This window comes from Eleutherodactylus coqui, chromosome 1 (assembly GCF_035609145.1).
Source record: "Eleutherodactylus coqui strain aEleCoq1 chromosome 1, aEleCoq1.hap1, whole genome shotgun sequence".
Lineage (NCBI taxonomy): Eukaryota > Metazoa > Chordata > Amphibia > Anura > Eleutherodactylidae > Eleutherodactylus > Eleutherodactylus coqui.
In genome coordinates this window covers 3,582,316-3,598,714 of record NC_089837.1, presented here as the reverse complement: position 1 = coordinate 3,598,714, position 16,399 = coordinate 3,582,316, and the positions used below count along the sequence as shown (strand labels likewise).

The following is a 16,399-nucleotide window of genomic DNA, read 5'->3' as shown; positions in this document are numbered from 1 at the left end:
AGGCGGGGTCACCAGGTAAGAGGAGTGGGAGTATGTAGAGGGATGTGTACGGGGCCGCCATGCTGGAGGCGGGGTCACCAGGTAAGAGGAGTGGGAGGATGTAGAGGGATGTGTACGGGGCCGCCATGCTGGAGGCGGGGTCACCAGGTAAGAGGAGTGGGAGGATGTAGAGGGATGTGTACGCGGCCGCCATGCTGGAGGCGGGGTCACCAGGTAAGGAGTGGGAGGATGTAGAGGGATGTGTACGCGGCCGCCATGCTGGAGGCGGGGTCACCAGGTAAGAGGAGTGGGAGGATGTAGAGGGATGTATACGCGGCCGCCATGCTGGAGGCAGGGTCACCAGGTAAGAGGAGTGGGAGTATGTAGAGGGATGTGTACGCGGCCGCCATGCTGGAGGCGGGGTCACCAGGTAAGAGGAGTGGGAGTATGCAGAGGGATGTGTACGCGGCTGCCATGCTGGAGGCGGGGTCACCAGGTAAGAGGACTGGGAATATGTAGAGGGCCGGCGGGATGTGTACACGGCCGCCATGCTGGAGGCGGGGTCACCAGGTAATCTGAGTGGGAGTATGTAGAGGGATGTGTACGCGGCCGCCATGATGGAGGCAGGGTTACCAGGTAAGAGGAGTGGGAGTATGTAGAAGGCCGGCGGGATGTGTACGCGGCCCCCATGCTGGAGGCGGGGTCACCAGGTAACAGGTGGCAGGTATGAGGGCGGCTACATTCTCCCATCATTGGATGTATAATCTATTCCATCACTGTGTGTCTCCACAGATGGAGTCGGGAGGAGAAGCCCACCAGAGAGATGTCCCCGTCCTCCGTATTCCCAGGACCGTCCAGAGGAAGATATCTGGGAGAACCAGCTGGTAGATGGCGCTGAGCCCTGTGGTACATCTGTATAGGGGGTGGAGCTCTCTGATCTTGGTCTCTATCTAGGGGGTGGAGCTCTCTTGTCCTGCTCTATACAGAATGGAGCTCACTGGCCCTGCTCTATATAGGGGGGTGGAGCTCTCTGGTCCTGCTCTATATAGGGGGATGGAGCTCTCTGGTCCTGCTCTATATAGGGGGTGGAGCTCTCTGGTCCTGCTCTATATAGGGGGGTGGAGCTCTCTGGTCCTGCTCTATGTAGGGGGTGGAGCTCTCTGGTCCTGCTCTATATAGGGGGTGGAGCTCTCTGGTCCTGCTCTATGGAGGGGGTGCAGCTTTTTTCCCCTTCTTTTTATAGGGGGGTGGAGTTGTCTGGCCCTGCATCATATGAGGGGTGGAGCTTTTTTTTTGTTGCTCTCATCCCCTCATCTATATAGGGAGTAGAGCTCTCTGGTCCTGCTCTAGAAAAGGGGTGAAGCTCACTGCTGCTGTTTTATGTAATGGTGGAGATCTCTGGTCCTGGACTATATAAGGGGTGGAGCTCTTTTTTTCATATAGGGGGTGGAGCTCTCTGGTCCCACTCTATCTAGGGGGTGGAGCTCTGGTCTTGGTCTCTATCTAGGTGGTGGAGCTCTCTGGTCTAGGTCTATGTAGGGGGTGGAGTTCTCTGGTCCTGCTCTATATAGGGGGTGTAGCTCTCTGGTCCTGCTCTGTATAGGGGTGGAGCTCTCTGGTCCTGCTCTATATATAGGGGGCGGAGCTCTGGTCCTGCTCTCTTTATAGTGGTTAAGGCTTTCTGGTCCTGCTCTATATAGGGGTGGAGCTCACTAGTCCTGCTTTATATAGGGGCTGAGCTCTCTCCTTCTTTATATAAGCGATGGAGCTTTATCTATATAGGGGGTGGAGCTCACTGGTCCTGCTCTATATAGGGGGTGGAGCTCACTGGTCCTGCCCTATATAGGGGGTGGAGCTCTCTGGTCCTGCTCTATATAGGTGGTGGAGTTCTTTCCTCCTGCAGTTATAGATTTCGGCGGTCGATTAGATTTCCCGCCCCTCCACCATATTGTACTGAATTCTTCCATATGACACATCAGGGTGAAGATGATATTAAAGTGGAGGTAGAAGAAGAGAGGATGAGGGGCGATCACCCGTGGAAGAGTGAGGTGGAGGAGGACGTTCCTGCAGGTAGGTGATGATGAACTGGGTTCGGTTGCCCCTTAGCGCTCTAGTAGCCCTTCAGGCGGTGATACATGGTGTTGGGTGCAGGAGGGGCCGGGAATATATAGAAATCCTCCCCGGCTCTTCTATGGGTCCGGTCATGTATTGGGCTTGGTCTCGGTACTTGGGGCTGAGCAGCGGTGATGAGCAGCGGTACTAATGTCCAGGATGTGAGTATATGCAGATCCATCACTTAGTGTTTCTTGACATATAACATTAGTGGCAGTGGGGGCCGAGGTGTGTGTAATATAACAGCACACACACTTACCTCCCGCTGCTCCTCCGCCCTCGCTCTGGTCCTCGGCTTACATCCGCAGCAGCGGTCATGTAGGTTGATGACCCAGGTGACCGCTGCAGCCAGTAGAGGCCGGGCAGGCATGTCATCAGTGAGTTCTACATTAGATGCCCACGTGGCCGGTATACAAGACGTCACCGGTCAGATTCTGCGGTACCGGACCACCAGCATGGCGCGGTGAGTATATTTTGGATACGGGGAGTGACAGCCGAGTCTGTAGGGAGCGGCAGCTCGGAGCCGCGGCCGAGTCTGTAGGGAGCCGCGGCCGAGTCTGTAGGGAGCGGCAGCTCGGAGCCGCGGCCGAGTCTGTAGGGAGCGGCAGCTCGGAGCCGCGGACGTCATACAATAGAGATAACCCAGATACCCCTAGAAGCTCCGCAGTCAGTGCTGACATAGCGCGGCCGCTGCCTCTTGTGGCTCCGACACCCTAAATGCCAGCATCTAAACAATAATGTCCTTCTAACGCGCGATAACAAATATCTGCCATTTATCTTTGTTTACATTTTCTATGAGAAAGAGAAGAAAAGGATTTTTTTTACTTTAAAGGTTTTCTTTCCCCTTTCCTCCCCATTGTTTTACGTCTCCGCGGGGCGCCTGAGCTAATACTATACACGGTATAGTACCCCTTATATAGTGACTGAGTGTTACCTATTGGAGCGGCCCCCCAGGCCTGGAGAGAGAACAGGTTAGCCCCCCAGCTTCTCTGACTGCCTGATGTGCCGTCCATTAGTATACACATTAGTCTAGGACCCCACACCTGCTTGGAATGACCAGTGCTGCCCCGTCAGATCCGCATGGGGTGTCCTGGACTGCTGATACATACTATGATACATACTGTGCACATCAGATAGTCACTAAAGCCGTTCAGCCATGTTTGTTTCTTCAGGCCCGGAGGGTGACTTTAAGCCCTACTGCAGGCAGGGTTCAGTAGGCATCCGTGAATGACAGCTCTGGAAGTCTTCATCAGGCTCTGGGCTGCCATACTAACCCATCAACACCCAACAACTGCATGCTGGGGAAGGCGATGGGGGGCTGGAGGGGGTTCCCCTACCCACTGGATGTTTAGATGGGTGGGCAGTTTTGACCATGGCACCTAAATAGTTAATTGCCATGATCAGAGTTGGTTACAATCACTAAAACAACCATATACTTACTGATACAGGGGGGCAGATATGGGCACCACCTCAGCATGCAGGCAGCCATACTGCCAAATGAGGGAGCCAATTACACCTGCGGAGGACACCGATGAGACCTCCACTCACACATCCGTCTGATATAGAGGGGGGCTGCTTAGTGTATACTCCTACACAGTGTAGTAGACACAGGGTGTCAGACCGCCTGGTACATGTAGTGCACCATGCAGCAACCCCCTCTATATAGGAGGCTGTGAGAGTGGCAGTCTCATCGGTGTCCTCCACAGGTGTAACAGTCGGCCTCATTTGGCAGTATGGCCGCCGGCATGCTGAGGGGGTACACATATCTGCCCTCCTGTATCAGACAGTATATGGCCGTTTTCAGCGCCTGACCACAGTAGTTACCAGAAGATGTAAGCTATCAGAAATGCCTGATAACCACTGCATATGCTGAGGACTCGGCTGCCCAGCTCTCCGTACACTTTTCACGGTCGTCTGATATATTTTTACATGATGAGAACTTGGCTTTAGCTAAAAAAACATCACAAAACCTACATGTGTTTCCCATGTAATAGCAATGTGAAAAATTGTAATTTGTATGAAAAAATAATGGAATCCACTTTTATACCTGACAGACAATCCCGGTGCGAGCTCTGAGGGAAACTTCATGTTATCAGTAAATTACAAGGTAGAAGATGAAGATATCGTGCAGCGCCCTTCAGGGGAAAACCTCATTACCATTAATGTACCTCCAGGACTTCACAGTACAGATCCATCATATCATCCCCCTAATTATGAGGAACCTTCTGACCAATCACAGATGGTTATCACAAGTGACAGACAGAACGGGGAGAAAAGGTATCAATGTAGTAAGAATAGAAAACAGTCTACAAGAAGTTCAGAAGAAGAGAAACTGTATTCATGTCCAGAATGTGGAAAATGTTTTAGACATAAATCAAATCTTGGTCGACATCACAGAACTCACACAGGAGAGAAGCCGTTTTATTGTTCAGAATGTGGGAAATGTTTTACAAATAAATCAGATCTTGTTGTACATCAGAGATATCACACAGGAGAGAAGCCGTATTCATGTGCAGAATGTGTGAAATATTTTACCCATAAATCAGATCTTGTTAAACATCAGAGAATTCACACAGGAGAGAAGTCGCATTCATGTGCAGAATGTGGGAAATGTTTTACAAATAGATCAAATCTTGTTAAACATGTAAGAATTCACACAGGAGAGAAGCCGTATTCATGTTCAGAATGTGGAAAATGTTTTATTACTAAAAGCAAACTTAAAGATCATGAGAAAACTCACACAGGGAAGAGCTTGTATACATGTGCAGAATGTGGGAGAACCTTTATAAATAAATCTGGTCTTAATACACATCAGAGAAGTCACACAGGAGAGAAGTGATTTTTCATGTTCAGAATGTGGGAAATGCTTTTCAGGTAAATTTGATCTTTTTATACATGAGAGAATTCACACAGGAGAGATGGCATGTACCTGTTCACAGTGGGGGAGATCTTTTTAGAATCGATTTTAGGCCCTGACATAAATCAGAGAGGTCACACACGAGATAAGCACTTTTGATCTTCTATATGTGGACACAATAACATTTTTAAATTCATCAGAAAATTCATACAAAGAATAAATCAGATTTTGATTCCTAGAAACAATGTAACCAATTAGTCATTTATAGACATTAAAGATCCAGTAAAAGAGATTATTTTTCGGTGGAATCATCCCAGATCTGCCAAACACACAAACTCCATGTACCTGAGCTGACCTGTGAGCAGAAGCCATGGAGGAGAAGTACAGTAAACCCTTGAGTAGCATTGCTCTTAAGTAACACTGTTTTCAACTTACATCGATGTGTCAGGGCAGCGGCGGTCCCTCAAATAAAGTTGCATTCCTCAGATAAGGGCGCCAGCCGCTCAGTGAGCTGCTGCTGGTCACTTCCTGCTTCTCCTGCATCAATGCGCACCTACTCCTCCCTCTCCCCTCTCCACAGTGCACAGTGCCGGCTGAACGTTGCTGTGTCTGCCTGCCTCCTAACACAGTACAGCAGCTGAATCCCCAAAGTGCCGGCTGAACGCTACCTGCCTCCTGAATCCCCACTGTACTGCAAAATGTAAGTACTGTACAGATGAGTCCAGTACAGTAAAGAAATGTTTGCAAATAAATATAGTACTGCAGTCCTGTGTCAAAGCACAGATAAAACAGTGATACATATTGCTAATGATGTCCCTGCAGTCCTATGTCAAACCACAGATAACACACAGCTCTACATTAGACAAGCGGCCAAAGAATTTGTGGCTGAATTTAAAGATTACGTAGAGGCTGAAGGATTCATCCCCCAACAAGTCTTTAATTGTGATGAAACTGGCCAAAGAGGACCTACATTACACAGGAGTAAGTGGCTCTACCAGGACATAAGCCTATGGAAGATAGGCTAACTCTTCTGGTGTGCTGCAATGCTAGTGGCGATTGTAAAGTGAAGCCCTTACTGGTGTACCATTCCGAAACTCCGAGAGCATTTACCAGAAACAATGTGATTAAAAGTCAATTGCCTGTGATGTGGAGGACAAACAGGAAAGCATGGGTCACAAGGCTAAGTGGATGAATGAAGTGTTTGGCCCGCGTGTGAAAAAATACCTCCAGGAAAATAATTTGCCCCTTAAGTGCCTAGTGTTAATGGACAATGCTCCTGCACACCCTCCAGGTATGGAAGACGCATTGCTGGAGGAGTTTGGTTTCATCTAAGTGAAGTTCTTGCCCCCTAATACCACACCACTCATCCAGCCCATGGACCAGAGGGTCATTTCAAATTTCAAGAAATTGTACACAAAGGCCGTGTTTCAAAAGTGCTTTGAGGTGACATCTGATACAGAAATGTCCTTAAAAGAGCTTTGGAAAAAACACTTCAACATTCTGAACCGCATTAACCTTATGGATAAGGCTTGGCGGGGAGTAACATCCAGCACATTGACCTCTGCCTGGGAGAAGTTATGGCCAGAATGTCAGAGCTGAAGGGTTTGAGCCTTCTGCTGATGACCCTACAAGTGTGGTGCAGTCAGTTGTCGATTTAGGGCAGTCCATGGGTTCGGAGGTGAGTGGTGAGGATGTGGAAGAGTTGGTGGATGACCACAATGAAGAACTCACCACTGAAGAGCTGCAAGACCTTCACCAAGAAATGCAACAGACGGCAGACGAAGAAGCTGCTTTAGCTGAGGAGGAAGAGACAAGGGAGAATGTGCCTTCTTCAAAGAGTAGGGACATTTTATCCATGTGGAGTAAGGTGCAGGGGTTTGGGGAGGAAAATCACCCAGACAAAGCTGTGGCAGGCCGTGTCTGCAGCTTGTTTAATGATAATGTCTTGGACCATTTTAGACAAATCTTAAAGAGGCGACAGAAGCAGACCACTTTAGACAGCTTAGATGTGCGACATGGGGCCACTGACTCTGAAGCTGGTCCTAGTCCCAAAAGACCAAATGTCCCCTCCAAAGAATAATACTGTACAGTACTACTGTATGCTAGATGTCCAAAAACCTGTTAAATGTTAATTTATTCTTTCCAGTTGTGTATTACCTTCATTCAGTATTGTTATTGTTTTTGGTATTAAACACCAGGGTTATTCTCTAGTGAATGGGGTTTGGTGTGTTTTTTGGAATGTCTAGAACCAATTAATTGGATTTACATTAATTCCTATGGAAATAATGTCCTCAAATAACATTGATTTGTACTAAAGTCCATTGCTTCCGGACGAATTAATGACGTTAGTTGAGGTTCTACTGTACTGTGGATAGAAGGAAGAAGAGAAGATCCTGGTTTACTCCCAGAGCAGCGACCCTTAATTGTCTCCATGAACCTTCTTATTACTGTAAAAACCACTAAATAAAAGTCTCCTTGTGAAATATATAACTCTTATCTCCCATTCCGTCCACTACAGCACACACGGGTGTTGCCCTCTTGACCTTGTTGGGACAAGAAGAGGAGAGTTCGAAAGGCCACCCCCTACACATATTATTAATTTCTGCTACAGCTCTGCCCTAACAACCAATCCGGTTGCTGGAATTGAAAATCAGAACCAATCTGGTTGCTGAAATTGCTGAATACGGCAGAGCTGTTGCAGAAATTGATAATATGCACCCCCTACCACCGTTCTCCAGTGTTCTTCCTGTCCCAAATGGATACAGAGGATAGTCCTCCATGGAGTGCTAGAGGAACAATGGAAAAGGATCGCTTACCCAGCGGTGAAGAGCCTGGATCCTGTGTCCGCTCAGCGAACGGTGGCGGTCTCTGTATCTCCGGACCATCTTCATAAGCTGCGGCATCCTGACGTCTGGCCGGCGCAGGCATGAAACTATGACACGGCTGTGTCATCCCCACCAAATTAAAAAAAGGCATCGATTTGAAATGTCCTGGAGCTTACCCTGCGGTATTACAGCTGTAGTGCACCTCCTAACGCTATGGACAGCATGGAAGGTGACTGGGGAACCCCACAAATTGTGAGTAGTACACTTGGACAAAAATGCTCAGTTACAGGCTGTGTTGTTTGGTATAATAGGTTCTATTATCGCAGCCTTTCGTAAACAGGCGTACCAGCCGACTTACTGAATGGGGCTAACATAAAAATGGATGCTGAGACACAGCTAGGGCCTGGTGCACACAAAATATCTGACAGCCTAAAGTCTCTACGTCACGCCTCTCCTTCTCAGATGGGCAACAGTGGTTGATCTCTACAGACTAGAGCCCATCCCTGTCACCTAGTAAGGGGGAATTCAAGAGGGGAGAGGATGTCAGCTCCACTTTCCTAGTGTCCTGGATGGCAGCTGATTGATACTGGAAAGCTGGGGAGACACTTTATCGATCTCTTTATATTACACCTTGCTTTGCTGAGGACACATGGGGCATATATAAATACAAGAAATCTGAGACTAATTTGTACCAGACAAGATGAGCAGAAAAGTAAATACTTAATCAGTCCACTGGGAAAGAATGTGACAGTTTTATAATCTCTGCATTGGTGCTGGGAGGTCACAAGTCTGTGATATCTCTCCTTCAGACTTGCAAATAAAGAACATGAAACAATACCTCTGCAGCGCCACCTATTGGATGGCAGCATTCCTTCAAATCCATGTATGAATTCTTCCAAGTTCTTAAAACAATGATTGGCTAATACGCATCCCTTCGAGGTGTCCCTCAGGGGAAATACAATGCCAAACCTGACCCCACTCCGGGGGCTCCCTCCACAAGGACACCTCTCATGACCTCTTTCAGAGCTTTCATATTCTCCACTGATGCAAGAACCCTGCTCCAAAGTTCATTCCATTCTTGAGGTTACCAAAAATAGTCATGAATGTATACTCCCAAACTCTTCTGTGACTTGAAGTTGCCCTTCAGTATGATAACTCTCATCTGCTCTATGCTGTGTCCGTGACTAGAAAAATGTTTTGCCACAGGTAATTCTGTCTTTCCCTCTCTTATTCTGTGGTGATGAGATCTCATCCTGGCCCTCAGTTTCTGTCCTGTTTCCCTGATATAAAGCCCTCCCAAAAAAACATTCACTGCACCAGATCAGGTACATCAGACGCAGAACATGTGACTGTCCCCGGGATCATATAGTCCTGCTGTATGTTGGGGATCTGTATCCTGTCTGCGGTCCGTACATGTCAGCAGGTCTCACAGCTCCTTACATTACAGGATCTTATAGTCCTGCTGTGTGTTGGGGTTATGTATCCTGTCTGAGGTCCGTACATGTCAGCAGGTCTTACAGCTCCTTACCTTACAGGGATCTTATAGTCCTGCTGTGTGTTGGGGATCCGTATCCTGTCCGCGGTCCGTACATGTCTGCAGGTCTTACAGCTCCTTACATTACAGGGATCTTATAGTCCTGCTGTGTGTTGGGGTTGTGTATCCTGTCTGCGGTCCGTACATGTCAGCAGGTCTTACAGCTCCTTACATTACAGGGATCTTACAGTCCTGCTGTGTGTGGGGTTATGTATCCTGTCCGCGGTCCGTACATGTCAGCAGGTCTTACAGCTCCTTACATTACAGGGATCTTATAGTCCTGATGTGTGTTGGGGTTATGTATCCTGTCTGCGGTCTGTACATGTCAGCAGGTCTTACAGCTCCTTACATGACAGGGGTCTTATAGTCCTGCTGTGTGCTGGGGATCTGTATCCTGTCGGCGGTCCGTACATGTCAGCAGGTCTTACAGCTCCTTACATTACAGGGATCTTATAGTCCTGCTGTGTGTATATATGTATCCTGTCTGCGGTCCGTACATGTCAGCAGGTCTTACAGCTCCTTACATTACAGGCATCTTATAGTCCTGCTGTGTGTTGGGGTTATGTATCCTCTCCGCGGTCCGTACATGTCAGCAGGTCTTACAGCTCCTTACATTACAAGGATCTTATAGTCCTGCTGTGTGTTGGGGTTATGTATCCTGTCTGCGGTCCGTACATGTCAGCAGGTCTTACAGCTCCTTACCTTACAGGGATCTTATAGTCCTTCTGTGTGTTGGGGTTATGTATCCTGTCTGCGGTCCGTACATGTCAGCAGGTCTTACAGCTCCTTACATTACAGGGATCTTATAGTCCTGCTGTGTGTTGGGGTTATGTATCCTGTCTGCGGTCTGTACATGTCAGCAGGTCTTACAGCTCCTTACATTACAGGGATCTTATAGTCCTGCTGTGTGTTGGGGTTATGTATCCTGTCTGCGGTCCGTACATGTCAGCAGGTCTTACAGCTCCTTACATTACAGGGATCTTATAGTCCTGCTGTGTGTTGGGGTTATGTATCCTGTCGGCGGTCCGTATATGTCAGCAGGTCTTACAGCTCCTTACATTACAGGGATCTTATAGTCCTGCTGTGTGTTGGGGTTATGTATCCTGTCTGCGGTCCGTACATGTCAGCAGGTCTTACAGCTCCTTACATTACAGGGATCTTATAGTCCTGCTGTGTGTTGGGGTTATGTATCCTGTCGGCGGTCCGTATATGTCAGCAGGTCTTACAGCTCCTTACATTACAGGGATCTTATAGTCCTGCTGTGTGTTGGGGTTATGTATCCTGTCTGCGGTCCGTATATGTCAGCAGGTCTTACAGCTCCTTACATTACAGGGATCTTATAGTCCTGCTGTGTGTTGAGGATCCGTATCCTGTCTGCCGTCAGTATATGTGAGCAGGTCTTATAGCTCCTTACATTACAGGGATCTTATAGTCCTGCTGTGTGTTGAGGATCCGTATCCTGTCTGCCGTCAGTATATGTGAGCAGGTCTTATAGCTCCTTATATCACAGGGATAAGTTCCTTTTTGTGTGTCAGAGGGCAATGCACTTCTGATTATAAACCTCCTCAAATTAAGAGGTTGCCTGTAACACAGAAGGGAAGGGTCTGGGAATAAGGTTTTCAGACAGTCATCCTTGTGTGGGGTATGATGGAGCTTCTTTGCAGTCTTCCTTAGTACTTCTAGCAAGAGAAGCTACAAACAGGCTGTACAGAGCTGATGTACGTAAAGCATAGGGGTCAAGGCAACACAAACTGATGTCCTGGAGGAACGGAATGAAAGTAAGATTATTTAGAGAGACTGTTGCTTGTGTACTTTCAGACAGGATGGACGTTGCTCAGTGAATTAAGGTGAAGCACGAGGATCTTTTCTGTTTGCCCCCATTCACTGTAAACAGGTAGTCGCTCAAAGATGGATAACTGCCTGTTTAGTGATGTTGGCACAATCACGCTCACAATCAACCTGCACTTACTCTCTTAATTACGTGGGCAAGACGACCCAGCAATTACGCAGGCGAGTCTTGGCCCACGTCGGCAACATACGGTGAAATGAACCCACACCGATATCCACTGATATGTGGGAAGTGCATGGGGGTGATGAGAGCCAATTGCAATTTCAAGGGATTGAGACTATTCGGTCAGCGGACGTCATGGCAACATAAATAAATTGTTTCTCCAGAAGAAAGTAGGCTGGATCTATACAATGGATTCCGTCAGCCCATCTGGTCTGAATGAAAACCTCTCTTTTAACTGTTTCATATGATTTTCCACCGGCTTGATGCATTTCAGTACTGCAGTACGGAGGATGAGCGGATTGTTATGTAATATCTCTATCAACATGCGAACACCGATGAAAATATATCTTTAGATTGGAATTGTCTTTTCTTTATTCAAATTCCAAGATGATATCTTGAACTTATACTGAAATTTGCATAATATCAAGCAATACTAGGATCTTATGAATGAATCGACACCATTTAATATAATTATCGAAGTTTATTCAAGGTAACTATTGTTACAACATCAAATATACCTAAATGATATACTCACCTACATTAACGGTTAGCAACAGGTCTATGTGTGCACCATGTATGTGACATGCATGTGTCAAGGTCTATAATTGGTACTGGTGTAACAAGTATCTATCTTATTGCATGTGCCCTGATGAGTTTATGCAGTAGAATGCACTAACTGTTACCATTACAAGGCACCTTACCTACCACGCATGCACCGGGGAGGCCTCTATATATGTCTATGTTATATCACTAAGTAGCGCTCTCACCCATTGCGCATGTGCCTTAAGGGCCGGATTGCCGCGATTACGACACAGAGTGACACGGCACTCTACGCAATATGCATGCGTTGGCGATACACCTCAACATAATGACGCGGCAGCATCTTTCAATGGACGTTGGGCGTGACCCGGGACGTCACCGCGTCATCACGCTAACCCACGTGACATGCGTCATAGGGCGTGACTTTGCTTTGAGACCGCACCTATGGGAGGATCCATTCAAAAGTTACCATACGATTCCTTTTCTCCTTTATAGTTATTCTTTGATTGGCTAAACATCATGTAACAGGGCAGAAAACTGCCTGATTCATTTGGGACATGTGGATCGTAGATTAAAACAATACGATCGTTCATTTTAATCTTAGCATAAGTTGGTTACCATAGTGATCACTTGGTGGCCATTATTTTATGCTAATCTTAAAGAGGCCATGCATTTATTCTACCATCCTATTGGCACATAGTGTCACACGCCCATAGTGGGGGGAGGTGAATTTCCTCTATATAACCACTAATGATTCAACCACTCAGTTACACTGTCAGCCCACCATCAGGACTGACATGCTACCTGTTTGTTATTTTTGTCTGCGCACCTAAACCCTCTCTCTCTAAGGGCTCTGTCAGCTATTACAGCAAATATCTTAGATGTATCATTAGCTCAGACTACAGTTAGCCCGCGTTAGCAGCTTTAAAACTGCTCTAGAGGTCAGAACTAGCTTTATCTGCTAGATAGGGTCATCTGTATTAGCTATGTAGACACTAGTTTATATCCTAATGAAATAATATATAGAGGATAAGTCAGATCACCTCTCCATCTTGATATGCCAATTAATGGACACTCTGTTAGACATAACATCTATGAACGTTCGTCTCTAATAGAACTTATATAAGGAAAGAGAGAGACTAAATCATTAAGGCCCCTGATGAGCCTACTCCAGAGCGAAACGCGTTGGGAGATTAAATATAAAACCAAAATTAGATCTATTGTCATTTCCAGATGGTGATGACAACTTCTCTATAATATCGGTGTAAATTTGAACCGGAATTCTCTGCATGGAACTAAAGTCGCTCTTGTTCCAGTATTTGGTGGCATCTTCTCTTAATTATATCTAAAATTGAGCTGTTTCTACTATAAAGTTTGGATATATAACCAGACACACAGATAAATCACTCCCTGGTTGGGATTTATCTTTATGATTGCACATAAATGTATGTTTGTTTGTCTATAGTGTTTGTCCGTTCATAGATCTTTTTTAATTTTCACCAATAAAAGTTAAATTTTAATCACTATTAGTCTGTCGGTCCAACCAGTGAGCTGGCAATTTAATTGTTGGACGTGTTTTGCCCCTGTGACATAGTATCTACTCAACAAATCAATGCAGTGCTTAATGAGCCATAACTGTGATTGGTTTATCCAGTGCTGCATTGATTGGCTGAGCTGTGGTGGAAGAACCAGTCAACAGTCATCACATTGCAGAGCCAGGATTTATGAATTAGCTTTTACAGCCATCTCATTGGCTCATCCAGCACTGCATTGATTGGCTGAGCAGTGGTCAAAGAACTAATCACAGCCATCACTTCCTGTAACCCGGAAGTGCTGTACCAGCAGCTGAGGACTGCGGGAACTGCGCTGAACCTCTAGAATGCAGCAGGAGGAAACTGGACCAAGCCTACTAGGTAATGTATCCTTCTTTTTTTATGTAGTGTATCTTGGTCTTATTTTTGGGGTAGAGCTTATATTTCAACCCTCTCTGAAAATTAGGCTAGGACTTATTTTGGGGGAAACAGGGTAGATATACTGTGAGTGCCATACTAGGTGTAGTTTGTACGAGTTCAGAGGAAATGCTCTAAACAAAGTAATGTGTTACCAGGAGATTGTCTTTCTGAGTTAATGTATTAACCCACAGCTTTTATAGATGAATAGGTAGTTTAAGTTGATACAGAAAGGGGTGTTACAAAGCCAAACACAGCTGCATCATTCGTTTGGTTTAAACTGGTTTCCCTTTGAAGTTTAAAGAAAGATCATGTTCTGATGATTCTGCTGGCTCCATTGTTTTAATGGAGATGTTGTGTATCTTGTCTTTCAGTGACTTTCTGTCTTTGTCTCAGGTGCTAAACATCATTAACACAGTATAAGCAATTTACTCTGCAGGATATTTGGCTTCCAGAAATAACTGAAATTAGACAAATACAAAACTAAATTATACAGGATATAATTTCCCTAACAATTTGCCCCTTTTTGGGAGTATTTTTATGATCCAAGATAGTTTTTTCCTGCTTACATAAAGTTCTGAGGGCTTTCTCTAACATCTACAGGGAACCCTAACTGACACCTTAGTCAGGTGGGTTACTTCCACAAGGATATATGCCTAGATCGCCACCCTTTTCCTGTTTCATACATTATCCCTTCGTACTGCTAGATGATATCCAGGACAAGGAAAATACACCACAACACATTACCGTCTTCAACAGTATTTTGGGAAGATTGGTTCTTAAAATATTTAGGTCTTTCCCAACATTTCTGCAGGGTTGAGCAACCCAACTTGTGCATAGATTAAATAAAGTAGGCACACATTGAATACAACAGCATAAAGAAACATAGATAGAAACTATACTACATATAATTCCAATGAGGTGCCGGAGCCAGGACATGGGCCAACAAGCCAGTCAACCCATGAGATCCTTATCTCACCTGAGGGTTTGCACAACTTTCCTAATATCCTGGATATTTTAATGTATAGATTCTGATTTATCCATCAAATTAATGCAGCACATACCATCAAGTGCCTCACAATGGTGGTTCAATGCTAGCAATATATAGTCAGTAATGGCTTTATTTTGCAGAATGGCTTTTTGCATGCATTGCACATCCAAAATCAGTAGATCAGGTGCCTGGGAGGTGGCATTTAAGGTTTTTGCAATATCACATGCTATTCTATTTAATACTATGGTTTCTTTAAATGTTTCCCATTCTTGCTTCTTTAAGGGATTGGTAACAATTGTGCTTTGAGAATCTCATTTCAAAATATTTCCAAACCTCCTTGGACATTTCTGTCCTTAAGAACATCCAGCCATTGGATTCTTCCTCTCCTCTTTCTGAGTTCATTGAAATCTGCCTTTCTGAAATCCAACCTTGAGGTCTGAGTCTTCTCAGGTCCTCCTCCCCTTGTTATCCAACATCCAAGGATATCATGATCACTGCCTCCTAAAGTCCCAGCCACCATTACGTCCTCAACCAACCCCTCCCTGTTGGTAAGAATTAGGTCCAAGATAGCAGATCCCCTTGTTTTCTCTTCTACCTTCTGGAAGATAAAGTTGTCAGCAAGAGCGGATAAGAATCTGTTGGATCCATTACTTTTACCGGAGAGATTCCCAACAAATGTCTGGATGGGTAAAATCTCCCATGATCACTATGTTGGACTTCTTTGAGAGCTTGGCCATCTGATGTAGAAAGAGTTCCTCCATATCTTCTGCTTGTCCAGGCGGCCTATAGTAAATGCCTACAATGGTGTCCTTTCTGTTGTTCTCTCCTTGTATTCTTACCCAAACAGTTCCTACAGAACTCCCAGCTCAGAAGCTTGAATCTCAGTGGGGATGAATGTTTTCCTAACATACAACATAACACCTCCTCCCCTTTATTAGGTCTGTTTCTTATAAATACATTGTATCCTTCAAGCCTTGTGTTCCAATCATGTGTATCATCCCACCAAGTTTCCGTGATGCCGATGACATCATATTTCTCTTCCTGTGTTAGGAGTTCCAGTTCTCCTTGTTTGTTTCCCATGCTCTGGGCATTTGCGTAGGCACATGTTAGTTTGTGATCGGGGTCTCTTGTTCCTCTACTTTCCTTCTGATTTTTTGTGTCTGTTCTTTCTTTCTGCTACTAATAGCAAGGTTCTCAAATGTATTAATTAGCTGTATATTTTTACCTTTCACTTCCTTTCCCATACTGTTGTAGTGTAAAGCTCTCCTGATGAGTGACGCAAGGCGCCCACCAAATATATGCTTACCTGTCTTTGTAAGATGCAACCCATCTCTAGCAAGCAGTCCATCGAATAAGTAATTCACTCCATTGTCTATAAATCCAAATCTTTGCTGATGGCACCATCGATGTAGCCAGTTGTTCACCTCTAGAATCCTGTTCCATCTTCTTATTCCATGGTCATCCACATGGAGAATGGATGAGAAAACCACCTGAGCTCCTAGTTCCTTCACCTTCTTTCCGAGGTCTTCAAAGTCTCTGCAGATAGTTGCAAGGTCCTTTTTTGCAGTGTCATTTGTCCCTACATGTATTAGTAGGAATAG

General features: G+C 45.6%; 2 pseudogenes; both read left to right on the top strand.

Annotated features, from left to right (window-relative positions):
* The window catches only part of LOC136617211 (zinc finger protein 665-like), a 515,737-nt pseudogene that overhangs the window by 440,302 nt on the left and 59,036 nt on the right, over positions 1-16,399 (top strand).
* LOC136615586 (zinc finger protein 41-like) lies at positions 427-6,532 on the top strand (annotated as a pseudogene).